Source organism: Heteronotia binoei, chromosome 5, assembly GCF_032191835.1.
Source record: "Heteronotia binoei isolate CCM8104 ecotype False Entrance Well chromosome 5, APGP_CSIRO_Hbin_v1, whole genome shotgun sequence".
In the NCBI taxonomy this organism is placed as follows: Eukaryota; Metazoa; Chordata; class Lepidosauria; order Squamata; family Gekkonidae; genus Heteronotia; species Heteronotia binoei.
Window position 1 is genome coordinate 18,684,713 of NC_083227.1, and position 13,907 is coordinate 18,698,619.

A 13,907-nucleotide genomic window follows, 5' to 3' on the forward strand; every position below is an offset into this window, starting at 1 on the left:
AAAGTGCTCATGTTTTAAGGAGGTTTTTTTCAGCCTTTAGTCATGTTTGTCTGTTTAAAAAGTTTATGTCTCTGCTACCTAATCTTAAATAGGTACACACATGGCCTGGCCAGGTCTCGTTGATGTCAGATCGGCCCTCATAACAAATGAGTTCGACACCCTTGTGTGAGCTTTAGCCCACATTCTGTTAGGCTTCACTGACTGGGTGATAATTTACCCCTGCCAGTGCTGTGGCCCACCGCTTTCTCTGCTTTCAGGTTACAGCCACCATACTTCGGATGCACTGCCTGCTTGCGCCCAGGCAGCATCTAGGAACAGGCTGCTTGCCCCAAAGGAGAGCAAAATAGATAGATGGGGCAGGCAACGCTCAGGGGGTGGGTTGATAGGTCAAATATTCACTCCAATATTTCTGCAGGAGAGTAATTCTCTCCCACTCCTGAAGAGTTTTACAGAACGGTTTGCAGCAGTTCCCATCCAAATCTATGTCAGCATCATTCACAGGAGGAGCGGAAACATCCCATCAACGAGGACAAGATAGGGCAGAAAAAGTCTCGACTGCAGTCTAAGCGTGACTCTGTCCTGTTCAGAGAGAGGATTGCTCAGACTTCTTAATGATGAAAACCTATTATTATTATGGGCCTCTTTTTGGGGGGTGGGGGGGAGGAGAAGAAGAAGATGAAGAAGATATTGGATTCATATCCCGCCCTCCACTCCGAAGAGTCTCAGAGCGGCTCACAATCTCCTTTACCTTCCTCCCCACAACAGACATTCTGTGAGGTGGGTGGGGCTCAGAGGGCTCTCCCAGCAGCTGCCCTTTCAAGGACAACCTCTGCCAGAGCTGTGGCTGACCCAAGGCCATTCCAGCAGCTGCAAGTGGAGGAGTGGGGAATCAAACCCGGCTCTCCCAGATAAGAATCCGCACACTTAACCACTACACCAAACTGGCTCTCTAAGGCTAGATGGCAGAGCAACCCAAACTGGAGGTTCTCTAAGGCTAGATGGCTAGATGGCGGAGCAACCCAAAAAAGCGCCTTCTCAGTTGCGGCACCAAAATGGCGGGAACTCCCTCCCCAGGAAGACTCGTCTGTCCCTCTTTATCGCTGTCATTCCCTTATTGGCCCTCCTTCCTGCTAACATTTTATGTGGTGTTTTACATAGACGTGTGTATCATTTCTAAACTTGAGCCTCAGTGCCTGTTTAATTGCTGGCTGCCCTGTGAGCCCTATCTGAGTGGGAAAGGTGGGGCAGAATTTTTTAAAATAAAGAAATACTCTGCACATCTTAGTGTGTTTCCAAGATGTGTTTGAGGCAGGGCTTTTTTTTTTTTGTAGGAGGAACACCTTTGCATATTAGGCCACACACCCCATGTAGCCAATCCTCCTGGAGTTTACAGTAGGATTGGCTACATCAGGGGGTGTGTGGCCTAATATGCAAAGGAGTTCCTGCAACAACAAAAAAAAGCCCTGAGGTACAGTACGGCACAAGCGAACACACATGAAGTTGCCTTATACTGAATCAGACCCATCAATCCTTAAGGTCAGTATTGTCTACTCAGACTAGCAATGGTTCTCTGGGGTTTCGGATGGAGGCCTTTCACGTAATCTCATAACTGATTCTTTTTAACTGTGGAGATATCGGGGACTGAACTTGGGACCTTCTGCATGCAAAGCAGAAGCTCTACCGCCGAGCCACGGCCCCTCCCTCCCCTACCCTAAAGGCAGGCATTCTATTATTGCCCGTTATCATCTGCTTTTACGGCACTTCCCCATACTCTGTAATTCACTTCCTGTATTGTTTATAGTATATCTTGCCTTAAATGCATGGCTCGCATAGTTCTCTAATTATGTCATCCTAGGCCCGTTGCATTGTTCATGGGTCGTCAACACTAATTCCCACGTTTCATTATCTTGCAATCTGTCTCAGCAAGAAAGGGCTATAAACAAAGTCAATAAATAGATAAAATCGAGGGCTCTAGAATAAAATCTATCGACCGTCCTCTAACACGCCGAGGACATGGCATGTGAAGCTACCTTCCACTGAATCAGATCTTCGGTCTACCCAAGTGAGTATTGCCTACTATGACTGGCAGCGGCTCTCTGGGATCTCAGGCTAAAGTCTTTCACACTGGCTATTACTTGATTGTTTAACTCAAGGGTGTCGAACTCATTAGGGCCGGATCTGACATAAATGAGACCTTATCAGGTCGGGCCATGTCAGGCCGGGCCATGTCATGTGTCTACCTATATAAGATTAGGTAGCAGAGATAGAAACTTTATAAAGGACACAGACAAACACAAAGATTTTTTTTTAAAACTTAAAACATGCTTAAAACATGAGCACTCATTGGTCTTAAAGGTGTTTTCTTTGTATTTCTCCTGTGGAATCCAGGGAACTGGGCAAAGGAAGCTCTGACTCTTTCCTTACTTTCCTCCCCAGGGGACCAGGAGGGAGAGGAGTCTCAGCCAATAGAAGGAAGAGAGGCTTGGCTCAGTAGCTCTGCTGTGCAACTGAGAGAGCCTGGCAAAGCAAGCTATTCCTCCCCCTTCCTCTCCAAGGGAGAAGCCTCAGCCAATAGAGAAAATAGAGTCTTTGCTCCATACCAACATTGCCCACATTTGCTGTAACTTCCCCTCCTTCAAGTTACCTTTGGAAGATCTGCTCTACCTTAGCAGCACTGCGGCTAACAGACTGAGCCTCAGAACACAAAGTCCCTGGTTAAATTTCACCGCAAATTTCTTAGGTGCCATGAGACTGGTCCTATCTACATTTAATCTGAAGTTCCACCTAGCTCAGTGGTGCTTCCAAGCAAAAACCATGTAAGGCTTCAGCCCCTACACGAGCTGCTCCCTCTCAGCCTCACACTGCCCTCTCCATCTACAATGTGGCAATAACACCAACCTACCTTACAGGAAATTGTAAAAATTCCTGAAAAAAATAAGAGTTGGGGGGTTTTATATCCTGCTTTTCTCTACCTTTTTTTTTTTTTTCAGTTTCTATTATTTTATTACATCCTTCAATTAATACAAACACAACCAAATAATTTCCACTAGCAGATAAACACACAAAATTATATACTCTCAATAGGATTATCCTTATCCTATAACAAACAACATACATCCCAAGTGGGGTGATACTGTGGTATTAAAGTCCCGAATCGATAGTTAATATCTTTCCTTTCTCTTTGATACAATCACAATATAAATAATATTGAAACAGTTATCATTAACAATTTCAATTCAGTTCTTTTCCAACCATGCATATACTTTTCCCCATCTTTTTTTTGCTTCCTCCTTCGAATTTCCTTTAATAATATTAGCTAATATATCCATTTCGGCCACCTGTACTATTTTTTGAATTATTTCTTCCCTCTTTGGAAGCGTTTTAGATTTCCAATTTTGTGCAAATAATATTCTAGCCACTGTTATTATATATACTGAGATAAATTCATCCTCACGTGGAACCGTCCCTCTAACCAACGATAATAACATAAATTCCGGCTTAAAAGAAAAATTAACCTTAAGAATGTCTACCAACATTTTATGAATATTTTTCCAATACCTACTGGACACACTACAGGTCCACCATATATGATAATAGGTTCCTAACTTTACTTCGCATTTCCAGCATTTAGGTGGGATGACATGATTAATTTTATTTAATAACACCGGAGTGATATGCCATCTGTAAAAAAGCTTAAAGAAGTTTTCCCGAAAATTAACTGGCTTTTCTCTACCTTAAGGAGTCTCAAAGAGGCTTACAATTGCCTTTCCCCAAAACAGGCACCTTGCGACCAGTGTTCCCTTAAGCTGTGGAGTCCTGTGACCAAAAATTCTACTTTGTGAGCTACTGGCATTAAAGTTGTGAGTAAGTGATTTGGCTACTCCATAAATTAGTTTGCTTTGGGGGCATTTTTTCTGAGCGAAGACAAAAATGTGTAAGCCAGAGGCTAAAAAACCATGAGCTAGCTCATCCTGACTCAGCATAGAGGGAACAGTGCTTATGAGGTAGGTGGGGCTGAGAAAGTTGTGAGAGAACTGTGACTGGCCCAAGGTCACCCAACAGGCTTCGTGTGGAGGTTTGGGGAAGCAAACCCAGCTCTCCAGATTAGAGCCCCTTGTTCTTAACCACTACACCACACTGAAAAGTTTAAAATATTTATAACCCAGCCCTCCTTCCAGAGTCAGGACTCAAGGCGAGTAAGAAAATAAACACACAACCAGCCAAAAAATGAGCTAAGACCAAACCACACAAAATCAACAAAACATTTGGCAAACAAGCATAGCAAACTGGTATCAATGCCTCACAGAAATCTTAAATACATTAATTTCAAAAATTCTCCTTACCAATATCCCTGCCCCATAAGTCTCCGCTTTGGGGCTGTGGCTCAGTGGTAGAGCATCTGCTTGATTACACAGAAGGTCCCAGGTTGTCCTCGGTCTCTCCAATTCAAAGACCAAATAGCAGGTGATATGAAAGACCCCAATCCGAGACCTTGGAGAGCTACTGCCAGTCTGAGTAGACAATACTGTCTTTGATGGACCTAGGGTCTGCTTCAGTCTAAGGCAGTTCCATGGCTCTTATCGGGCCTGAATGCCTTTCCTAAATAACACCACATAGATCTTTCTGGGGAGAAGGTAGGGTGGGTGTTCACACTTGAAAAGTGAGGGGGCAGCTACTGAAAAGGGCCACAACAGAGCGCACCCTAGAAAGATCAGACTCAAAGAGAGAAGCTGTTGGGTAGTAATGGAACAGCCTCAAAGCTTTAAGCGAAAGAGGGGCTCCTTCAAGCACCTGGGTCCCAGGTCATGAAGGGCATTAAATTGTTTTTAGTCTTCTCACCTAAGAACTGTTTTATGAGGACCATTTTTAGGCTGTTTATTAATACGCTTATGCTCAAGCAGAGATAAGTGGCAGAGTTTTAACGTATTATTTTTAACACTTATTTCTGCTATTTTTAATGCTGTTTTTATCACGCTTTACTTTATAAGTTGCGTCAAATGGGCTCTCCAGAAAGGCAGCATAGAAATTTTCTAAATAAATAAACAATGGCTGGTACCAACGTTTTGAATGGAACCCAGAAATAAGCCAGACAGCGGCGTGATCTTAAAATGAGAGTAACGGTTGCTGAGCAGTGAGCTCTTGATAATAGGCAGGCTTCCCTCATTCTGCGTCACTGATGCTTCCAAGTTGCCCTCAAGGACCACTTCACATAGAGTGCCTTACAATAAACGAACCGCTAGGTTATTACAGCTTGACCAGATCCGCTACTTCCAGGAAAGGAAAACATTTCTGAGGCAGCTGGAAAAAGTGGATTTTCAGCCACCATATTCACCCACTTCTCCAGTAAGAGAGAACGATCCCACAGAACTGCCTGGCCTGTTTGGGGAAACTGGACTTCCAAGAAAAATCCAATCCAGAACGGCACTCTTTCCCAGCTTGCTTTGCCCCCCCCCCCCCCCCGTCTTGTCAGGATTCTGTTTCAGCTTGTTCTCCCTCAGCCGCTGAAATACTCCATACAAAACACCTGCTCCATACAACCACCTCACAGCTTGTTTAAAAATTCAGCACAGATCAGACCACACTGGAGGGATTTTAACTGGCAAACAACAGGCCAAAAGAAACTCAGTTTAAAGCCACCAAAACCGCTATCTTTACAAGACTCATTTCACAGGCATTGTGGCTGGCCAGATTATTATGAACACACGAAGCTGCCTTTTACTGAACAAAACCATTGGTCCATCAATGTCAGTACAGACTGCTCAGAGTCTCAGGCTGTTATCATTTACATCATCTGCTTCTGGGGTCTTTCAACTAGAGATGCCGGGCATCATGGCTGGGACGTTCTGCATGCCTATCAGATGCTCTACCACTGAACCCCACAGCCCTACTCCTATCCTAAATAAGTGTGCTGGGTGTACTTCAGCTGACGCAAGGAGTAGCAGAGATGTAAATTCTCTCTGCTGCCATTGCTGATGTCTCACAGTTTGCTCTACACACACTTGGCCAGATTTGACCCGAGAGTTCCACCAGCAACGTTCTAGATGGCTCTTCTTCAATTCACCCAGCTCTGCAGTAAATCACGACATTCAAACATAAGAAGAGCCCTGTTGGATCAGACCAATAGTCCACCTAGTCGAGCATCCTGTCTCACACAGTGCCAACCAGTTCCTCTTGCCAGGGCACAGAGGCTGTGGCCTTCCCCTGATGCTGCCTCCTGGCTATGGATTCAGAGGATTAGTGGAGGTTCCCCTCAGTCACCACGGCTAGTATCCTCTGTGAATCTATCTAACCCTCTTTTCAAGCTGTTTACACCCGTGAAAGCAAATTCCACATTCTAATCACTGTCTGTATAAAGTAGTATTTCCTTTTGTCCATCCTGAACCCAATAAGAGATGTTGAAATCATTGGGAGCAAAAGTCTGGAGTTATAGACCTCAACAGTGCCATGGATCAGAGTCTCGAAATTTCCTCCAGACCCTTCTTGGAACCTTGTGCAATTCACAAGCCTCCAGGGGCAGACTGACCAAGTGGTTTGTGACCCCTACAGGATAGGGGGGCACCACTAACCATGTCTCCGACAGCTAAGAGGTCTAAGCGTATGTTCCTGTGTGCCAACTACAGTTGTCTGGCAGCTATCAGTTGGCTCTTCCGCCACTTGGGGGGCCTGTGTGCCATTGACCAGAGCGTGGGCTTTTTTCATCTGTGGAATGAGCTCTCGGAACAGGCGATGAGGCCCTTTCCTTTGGGATCTTCAGGAAGTGCTGCCTGCCTGTTCATCAGGGTTTTCCAGGGGGATTTGGATTGGCAGGCATCTTTTAAGGGGGGAGGGACTTGCGTCGTGTTATTTTATTTCTGGTTTTAAAGCGAAAGTGTTTTTAACTGCTATCGTAAGCTACCTTTGCTACCACAAGCAAAGAAGAAGAGATTGGATTTATGCCCTGCCCTTCACTACCTGACAGAGTTTCAGAGCAGCTTGCAATCTCCTTTCCCTTCCCCTCCCCACAACAGACACCCTGTGAGGTAAGTGGGGCTCATAAGAGAACAGCTGTGAGAGAACCTATGCAGCATCAGCAGGTGCATATGGGGGGGGGGGAACGGGGAATTAAACCCAGTTCTCCCAGATAAGAATCCACACATTTAACCACTGCTCCAAACTGGCTCTCAAAGGTGGGGTATAAATGATTCAATAAATAAACAAGCATGGCATGGGCTGGATATACAGGTCCCTCAGCACTGAAATATTAAGCGTAGCACTTGCCTTTACTAGTGTATTGGGACCAGCACACTCTGAGGCAGGACCTTTGTTGGTTATAAAACTCTGAGCTCGACCAGCCATGGGTGGGAGGTCAGCATGGGCTGAGAGTTCTGCTAAAACTACTGGTTTAGAGGTCTCCACTCCAGTACCCAACAGGGAGACCACTTACTTAAGGATACCTAGCAGCAAGGAAGGCAGATAAGATACCAAGAGGATATCCAGCCTGCCCCTGGCTCCCACCAGAATCTCGTCACTATCAACGATATCTACTGTTTGGGCTGAGAGTCTACGACAGGAGACCGACTCCCAGAAGATAATGGCTTCCAGCCAGTTCAGACTGACCCCCAAGAGATAGTTGAAGTGGAAACTTTGCCAAAACTGCCTTGGCTTTAACAGAACACCAAGGTCAAAACCAAGGTAATGAAGATTATTAGGGGGTTGGAGCACCTTATGAGGAAAGGCTGAAGAGTCTGGGATTTTCCAGTTTAGAAAAAGAGACGACGAAAGGGGGAACGTGATAGAGGTTTACAAAATTAGGCACAGGGTGGAGAGCGTTGACAAAGAGAAATACAGACAGTGACTAAAATGTGGAATTCACTGCCAGAGGAAATAGCAATGGTCACAGGAATAAATAGCTTTAAAGGGAGATTAGACAGATTCATGGAGGATAAGTATCAGAGGCTACTAGCCATGGTCGCTGAGGGGAATCTCCACATTCAGAGGCACCAGTCCTTTAAATCCCAGAGCCAGGAGGCAATGTCAAGGGAAGGCCTCAGCCTCCATGCCCTGTTGTTGGCCCTCCAGAAGTGGCCTGGTTGGCCACTGTGTGAGGCAGGATGCAGGACTAGATGGACCATTGGTCTGATCCAGCAGGGCTCTTCTTATGTTCTTAATCCCAGAAGCCCTCCCAAACACCATGAGGGTGGGTCAGAGCTCAAGTAAGCCAAACTACACCTCACAGATCTCCTCACATGCTCACCCCCAGAACCTGACTCACCAGATCAGGGCCCTACATTATTGAACTGTCACTCCAGGAGCTTTGCCGTAACACCACTCAAGCCTCCTAGGTAGGCATGGATTAAAAACACAGATTTGCCTCTCCTCTCGCCCATTCCTAAAGTTGGCAAAACTCACCTCATTCACTCAAAGCTTCTCCCAACCCCAGCAAGGACTGTATAAAAGGTCTCCTCAGTCCCTCATATCCTCACTTTGAGGTGAAGACAACCGAAAAAGGTCTTCTGGGAGTCCTCTTTTCCCCTCTCATGTTTTGTAGAAGATCCCAAATGGAGATATTAGGAGCAAGCGCGCATATGAAGCTGCCTTCTACTGGATCAGACCTTGGTCCATCCAGGTCAGTACTGTCTCCTCAGACTGGCAGCGGCTCTCCAGGGATCTCAGGCAGAGATCTTTCCCATCTCCTACTGCCCAGTTCTTTTAACTGGAGGTGCCGTAGATTGAACCTGGGACCTTCTGAATGCAAAGAAGAGGCTCATATTGTTGGAACTCTCTGTCTGGGGCAGTGATGCTCTGTATTCTTTTGCTTGGGAGGGGCACCGTGGGAGGGCTTCTGGCCCCACTGGTGGACCTCCTGATGGCACTTGGGGGGGGGGGGGGGTTGGCCACTGTGTGACACAGAGTGTTGGACTGGATGGGCCATTGGCATGATCCAATATGGCTTCTCTTATGTTCTTCCCCAAGAACCCCTCCACAATGACAGCTCAGATATTTCCTCTTGGTGAACAACAGTGACCTCCTGATGGCACCTGGGTTTTTTGGCCACTGTGTGACACAGAGTGTTGGACAGGATGGGCAATTGGCTTGATCCAACATGACTTGTTTCTTGCATCTTGTGATTTTCTCCTAAGCACTCAAAGCTTTTTCTTGGGTTCTGCATCCACTGGCCACCAGCTCTTCCTACAGCCCAGAGCAAAATATACCTTCCCTCTAAACTTGACATCTCTGGGTTAAGAAAATCCTGGATATTTGGGTTGGAGGGGTGCAGAGCCTGGGAAAGGCTATGCTTGAAGGGGGGGAGTGACCTCATCAGGGCACAATGCCATGCAAAGCAGCCTTTTCTCCAGAAGAACTGATCTCTGTAGTCCGAGGGTGAACTCTTAATTCCAGGGTATCCCCAACTGGAGTCTGGCAACCCTAGCTTCCCTTCCATCGCAAGCACCCCATATGTCCCCAATATTGTCCTCATCTTCTAGGAGCCCCCTATATAGTTCCCAAGCTCCCCTCATGTCCTTTCTCCAACCCACTGGATACCTCTGGCTGCTTCCCACGGCAAACACTCCATCCCTCCATCACAGCCCCCCCCCCCCAACTTCCCACTCCAGGCCCTTCTTCCCTTCCCCCACCCCACACCCCACTTTTCAATTCCCAGCTGTCTCCCATCGCAGCCAGACAACATCCCAGCTTCTCCAGTCAGGGCCCTCCCTGCCACTAGGCAAACTAAACGACTGCTTGGGGCACCAGCCTTCTGGGGGCCCCCTTGTGACTCAGTGATGTTATCAGAGGGGGGGGGTGTCATAAGATAGTCTTGCCCAAGGGCCAGCCCTGTCTCCGGTTCCTCCCAGGCCAGGCTGCTCCCCCCCCATCCCTCCACGAAGAAGCCCCCCTCATGCGATTATCCCCCCCAAACTGACCCCACAACTCCGCCTCTCGAGCCTCACCCGCCCCCAATCCCTTCCTCCTCTACCCCCCCACGACGACTCCACCATCACTGAACACCCCCCCCCCCAAAAAAAAAAAAAATCCCCGTTCCCCCAACATCCAAGAGCGCCACCGAATCCTAGGAAGCCTCTCCCCGGCCCAGCGTATCCCCCTTACCTGGCTGCGCGGCCTCCCCTCCCGGTGGGGCAGGGCTGGGGAGGGGCAGCGGGAGGCCCCTGCCCGGCTACCCCCCACGCCTCCAGGGCCAGGCCATGATGGTGCAGGCGCCGCCGCCGCCGCCGCGCTCCCGGCTTGCAGGGAGGGAGGGAGGGATGCGCTGCAAAGGGGAAAGAGGGGGCAGGAGGCGGAGGAGGAAGGGAAGGGCTCGGATGCTCCAGCAGGGCTAGCGGCAGATGCTGCCTCCGCCGGCCACTTCCTTGGGGGGACCGGGTGCTGGGGAGGGGGGTGGTGGTAAAGAGAGGCAGGAAGTGTGGGGGGGACAGCTGATGGGCAGCTCGAGCCGCCAATGGCAGCGGCGGCTCCCTTCCTCTTCGTCCCCCCCTCCCCAACCCGTGACCACTCCGCGGCTGCCGTCCTCTCCCCCCCTCCAGTCTCGGATTCTCGCGCGTTCTCCCTGCCCTCCCATTCATTCCCTTCCCATTCATTCGGGGCATCCCCTCGACCATGGGTTTTGGAAACCCTCCCGTCTCTGGATCTTCACCCCAGGGGGAGAAAAAAGGGGAGGTGGAGGGCGCTGTTAGATCTGTTGCATATTACTTTTGGGGGGGGGGGGAAGGGCAGGGCACCAGCCCCCCCCCCCCGCCCCTCCGCCAAAGGAAGACAGCACAACAACGCAGGAACGCGCAAGACGCCCCTACGAGCTCGCCCTAGAACATTGGTGGCCAGACTGCGGCTCGGGAGCCCCCATCAGCCAGCTTGGAGCTGGCATTTATCTCTTTAAAAATCACTTATCCAAGCCAAGCTTGGAGAATGCATTTAAAGTTAAAGTTGCTTTCTTTCCACCTCTCCTCCCCATCTATTTGCCTGCCAGTATTCCTGCCCTGTGGCTCTCAAACATCTGACGTTCATGTCTTGCAGCTCTCAAACCTTTGATGTTTAATCTTTGTGGCTCTTACATTAAGCAAGTTTGGCTACCCCGCCCCAGAAGCATGCAGACACAGCCTTCCAAATTGTATCTCTGGAGAGAGCCAGTTTGATGTAGTGCTGAAGTGTGCAGACTCTTGTCTGGGAGAACCGAGTTTGATTCCCCACTCCTCCACTTGCACCTGCTGGAATGGCCTTGGGTCAGCCATAGCTCTGGCAGAGGTTGTCCTTGAAAGGTCAGCTGCTGTGAGAGCTCTCTCAGCCCCACCTACCTCACAGGGTGTCTGTTGTGAGGGAGGAAGATAAAGGAGATTGTGAGCCACTCTAAGATTCAGAGTGGAGGGTGGGATATAAATCCAATATCGTCATCATCAGCTGCAGTTTGAGTTCACATGGACCTCTTTCAGTGTTCACTCTAAGCCGGAGTAGCCAAACTTGCTAAACATAAGAGCCACATAGAGTAAACATCAGATGTCTGAGAGTCGCAAAACATGAACATCAGATGTTTGAGAGCAGGCAGGCAGGCAGGCAAATAGATGGGGGAGGAGAGGGGAAAGATGAAAAGAAAACTTTAACTTTAAATGCATTCTCCAAGCTGCTGGGTGGCTTGATGAAGTGATTTAAGGAGACAAATGCCTTCTCCGAGCCAGCAGGTGGGGCAGAGAGGGCTTCGAGAGCCACACAATATGTGTGAAAGAGCCATATGTGGCTCCAGAGTCACAGTTTGGCCACCTCTGCTATAAGCTGAGTTCGTATGAGCTAACTCACAATTGTTAAGAGTCTGGCTCACACCTTTTTGTCTTAGCTCAGGAAGAATGGACTTGGAGCAAACTAATTTTATGCAGCAGCTCACGACTTTCATGCCAGTAGCTCCCAAAGTGGAATTCTTGCTTGCAAGACCCCGCAGCTATAATATAGTGGGTTCTATGCAATGATGAGGCGAGGTGGTAGTGAACATAGGTCTTTTATTGAATACACCATGGTATAGCGCTGCCTTAGAAGATGGGCCACAAGGCCAACTATATATACACCCAAAGTTCCTGCACTAGCATGTGATTGGACCATTCAAACCAGCCGGGGACTCGTGATTGGAGCAGGGCAGCAGGAATTTGGATCCTACTCCCTATTGTTCCTGAGTCCCCAAGCTCAGTCCTTCAGGCTCCAATGAGCCAGGCAAGAACTCTATATCATAGATACGAGAATTTTGCAAAAAAAGCCCAGCAGGAACTATTTGCGTATTAGGCCACACCCACTGATATCACCATTGTTTCACACATGGCTTTTTTGCACAGCGGGTGCTCTTTTGCATATTAGGCACACCCTCTGACGGCAAGCCAGCTGGAACTGCGTTCCTGCTCAAAAAAAGCCCTGTTTACATGTGAATGTCAACAATCCCAGATTAATTGTGTGCATGTCCGAAAAATGCAGGGAGAATACCAAAGGTGGTTGACTGCCATCTTGCAGCCCAAAAACAATGGCCTTAAGGTACATGGAACTCTCCCTAGGGAAATAGGGATGCAGGATGGCTGTGCTGTATTCATTGGGGCTGTCTCTGAGTTCATATTTGTCTGGACCGGGTAGGGCTACTGAAAACTACCACTGGACTCCCCAGCAAATCTTTCCTTTGCGGGTGACCACCCCTGCCAGTTTCAGACCCAATTAGAGTTGCCAGGTCCCCCTCTGGCCACTAGCAGGGGATGGGGGTAGGGTTGCCAGATCCAGGTTGGCAAACTCCTGGAGATTTGGGACCTCAGTGGGGTGCAATGCCAGAGTCCACCCCCCAAAGCATCCATTTTCTCCAGGGGGTCTGGGGATGAGCTGCAATTCTGGGGGAACTCCAGGTCCCACCTGCAGGCTGGCATCCCTAGACCTAACCCAAATATATAAATTGTATAGCAACTGGGATCACTCAAATTTTTGTTCCCTTAGTCCTAGGAGCCCAGGGCTTTTTTGGTAGAAAAAGCCCAGTAGGAACTTATTTGCATATTTGGCCACACACCCCTATGTCACCATTGTTTCACACAGGTTTTATTTTTTTGCAGAAAAAGCCCAACAGGGACACATTAGCATATTAGGCCACACCCCCTGATGCCAAGCCAGCAGGAACTGTGTTCCTGCTTTAAAAAAAAGCCCTGGTCCCACCTGAGTTCTGACCTGGATAGCTCAGGCTAGCATCTCATCAGATCTCAGAAGCTAAACTGGGTGGACTCTGGGCAGATATTTGAATGGGAGACCTCCAAGGAATACCAGTGGCGTGATGCAGAGGCAGGCAATGGCAAACCACTTCTAAACATCTCTTGCCTTGAAAACTTTATGGGTCTCCATAAGTCAGCTGAGACTTGACAGCACTTTCTACCACCAACCTTGAATTGTCGAGATTCACACATTAATTTCTACATTCATTACCGTTTGGATGTTGTGACAAGCAGGGCCTTTTTTTTTTTTAGCAGGAACGCAGTTCTGGCTGGCTTGGTATCAGGGGGTGTGATCTAATATGCAAATGTATTCCTGCTGGGCTTTTCCTAGAAAAAGTCCTATGTGAAACAATGGTGACATCAGGGGGTGTGGCCTAATATACAAATGAGTTCCTGCTGGGCTTTTTTCTACCAAAAAAGCCCCGGTGATAACTACAGTTTGACAAGGAATTTAAATCTTTGACATGACATGGTAAGAAGGCGAGTTTGAATACAGCATTTTCTAAGGTTGCCTGTGTTGAGTTGGGAAATTCCTGGAGATGTGGGGGGTAGAGTCCGGGAAGGACCTCCACAGGGTAAAATGCCATAGACCCCATCCCCCACAGCAGCCATCTTCTCTAGGGGAACTGATTTTAGTCATCTGGAGATCAATTGTAATAGAACGAGCTCTCCAGATGCCACTTGGAGGCTGGCAAGCTT

At 48.3% G+C, this 13,907-nt stretch overlaps 1 protein-coding gene across 1 annotated transcript in view; it reads right to left on the reverse strand.

Annotated features, from left to right (window-relative positions):
- AGPAT1 (1-acylglycerol-3-phosphate O-acyltransferase 1) overlaps window positions 1-10,212 on the reverse strand; it is a 93,244-nt gene extending 83,032 nt beyond the window's left edge. Inside the window, exon 1 of the mRNA XM_060238957.1 lies at window positions 10,087-10,212. The gene's annotated coding sequence lies outside the window, so the exon portion shown is untranslated. The remainder of the gene's footprint in view (window positions 1-10,086) is intronic.
- Window positions 10,213-13,907: the final 3,695 nt, after the last annotated feature.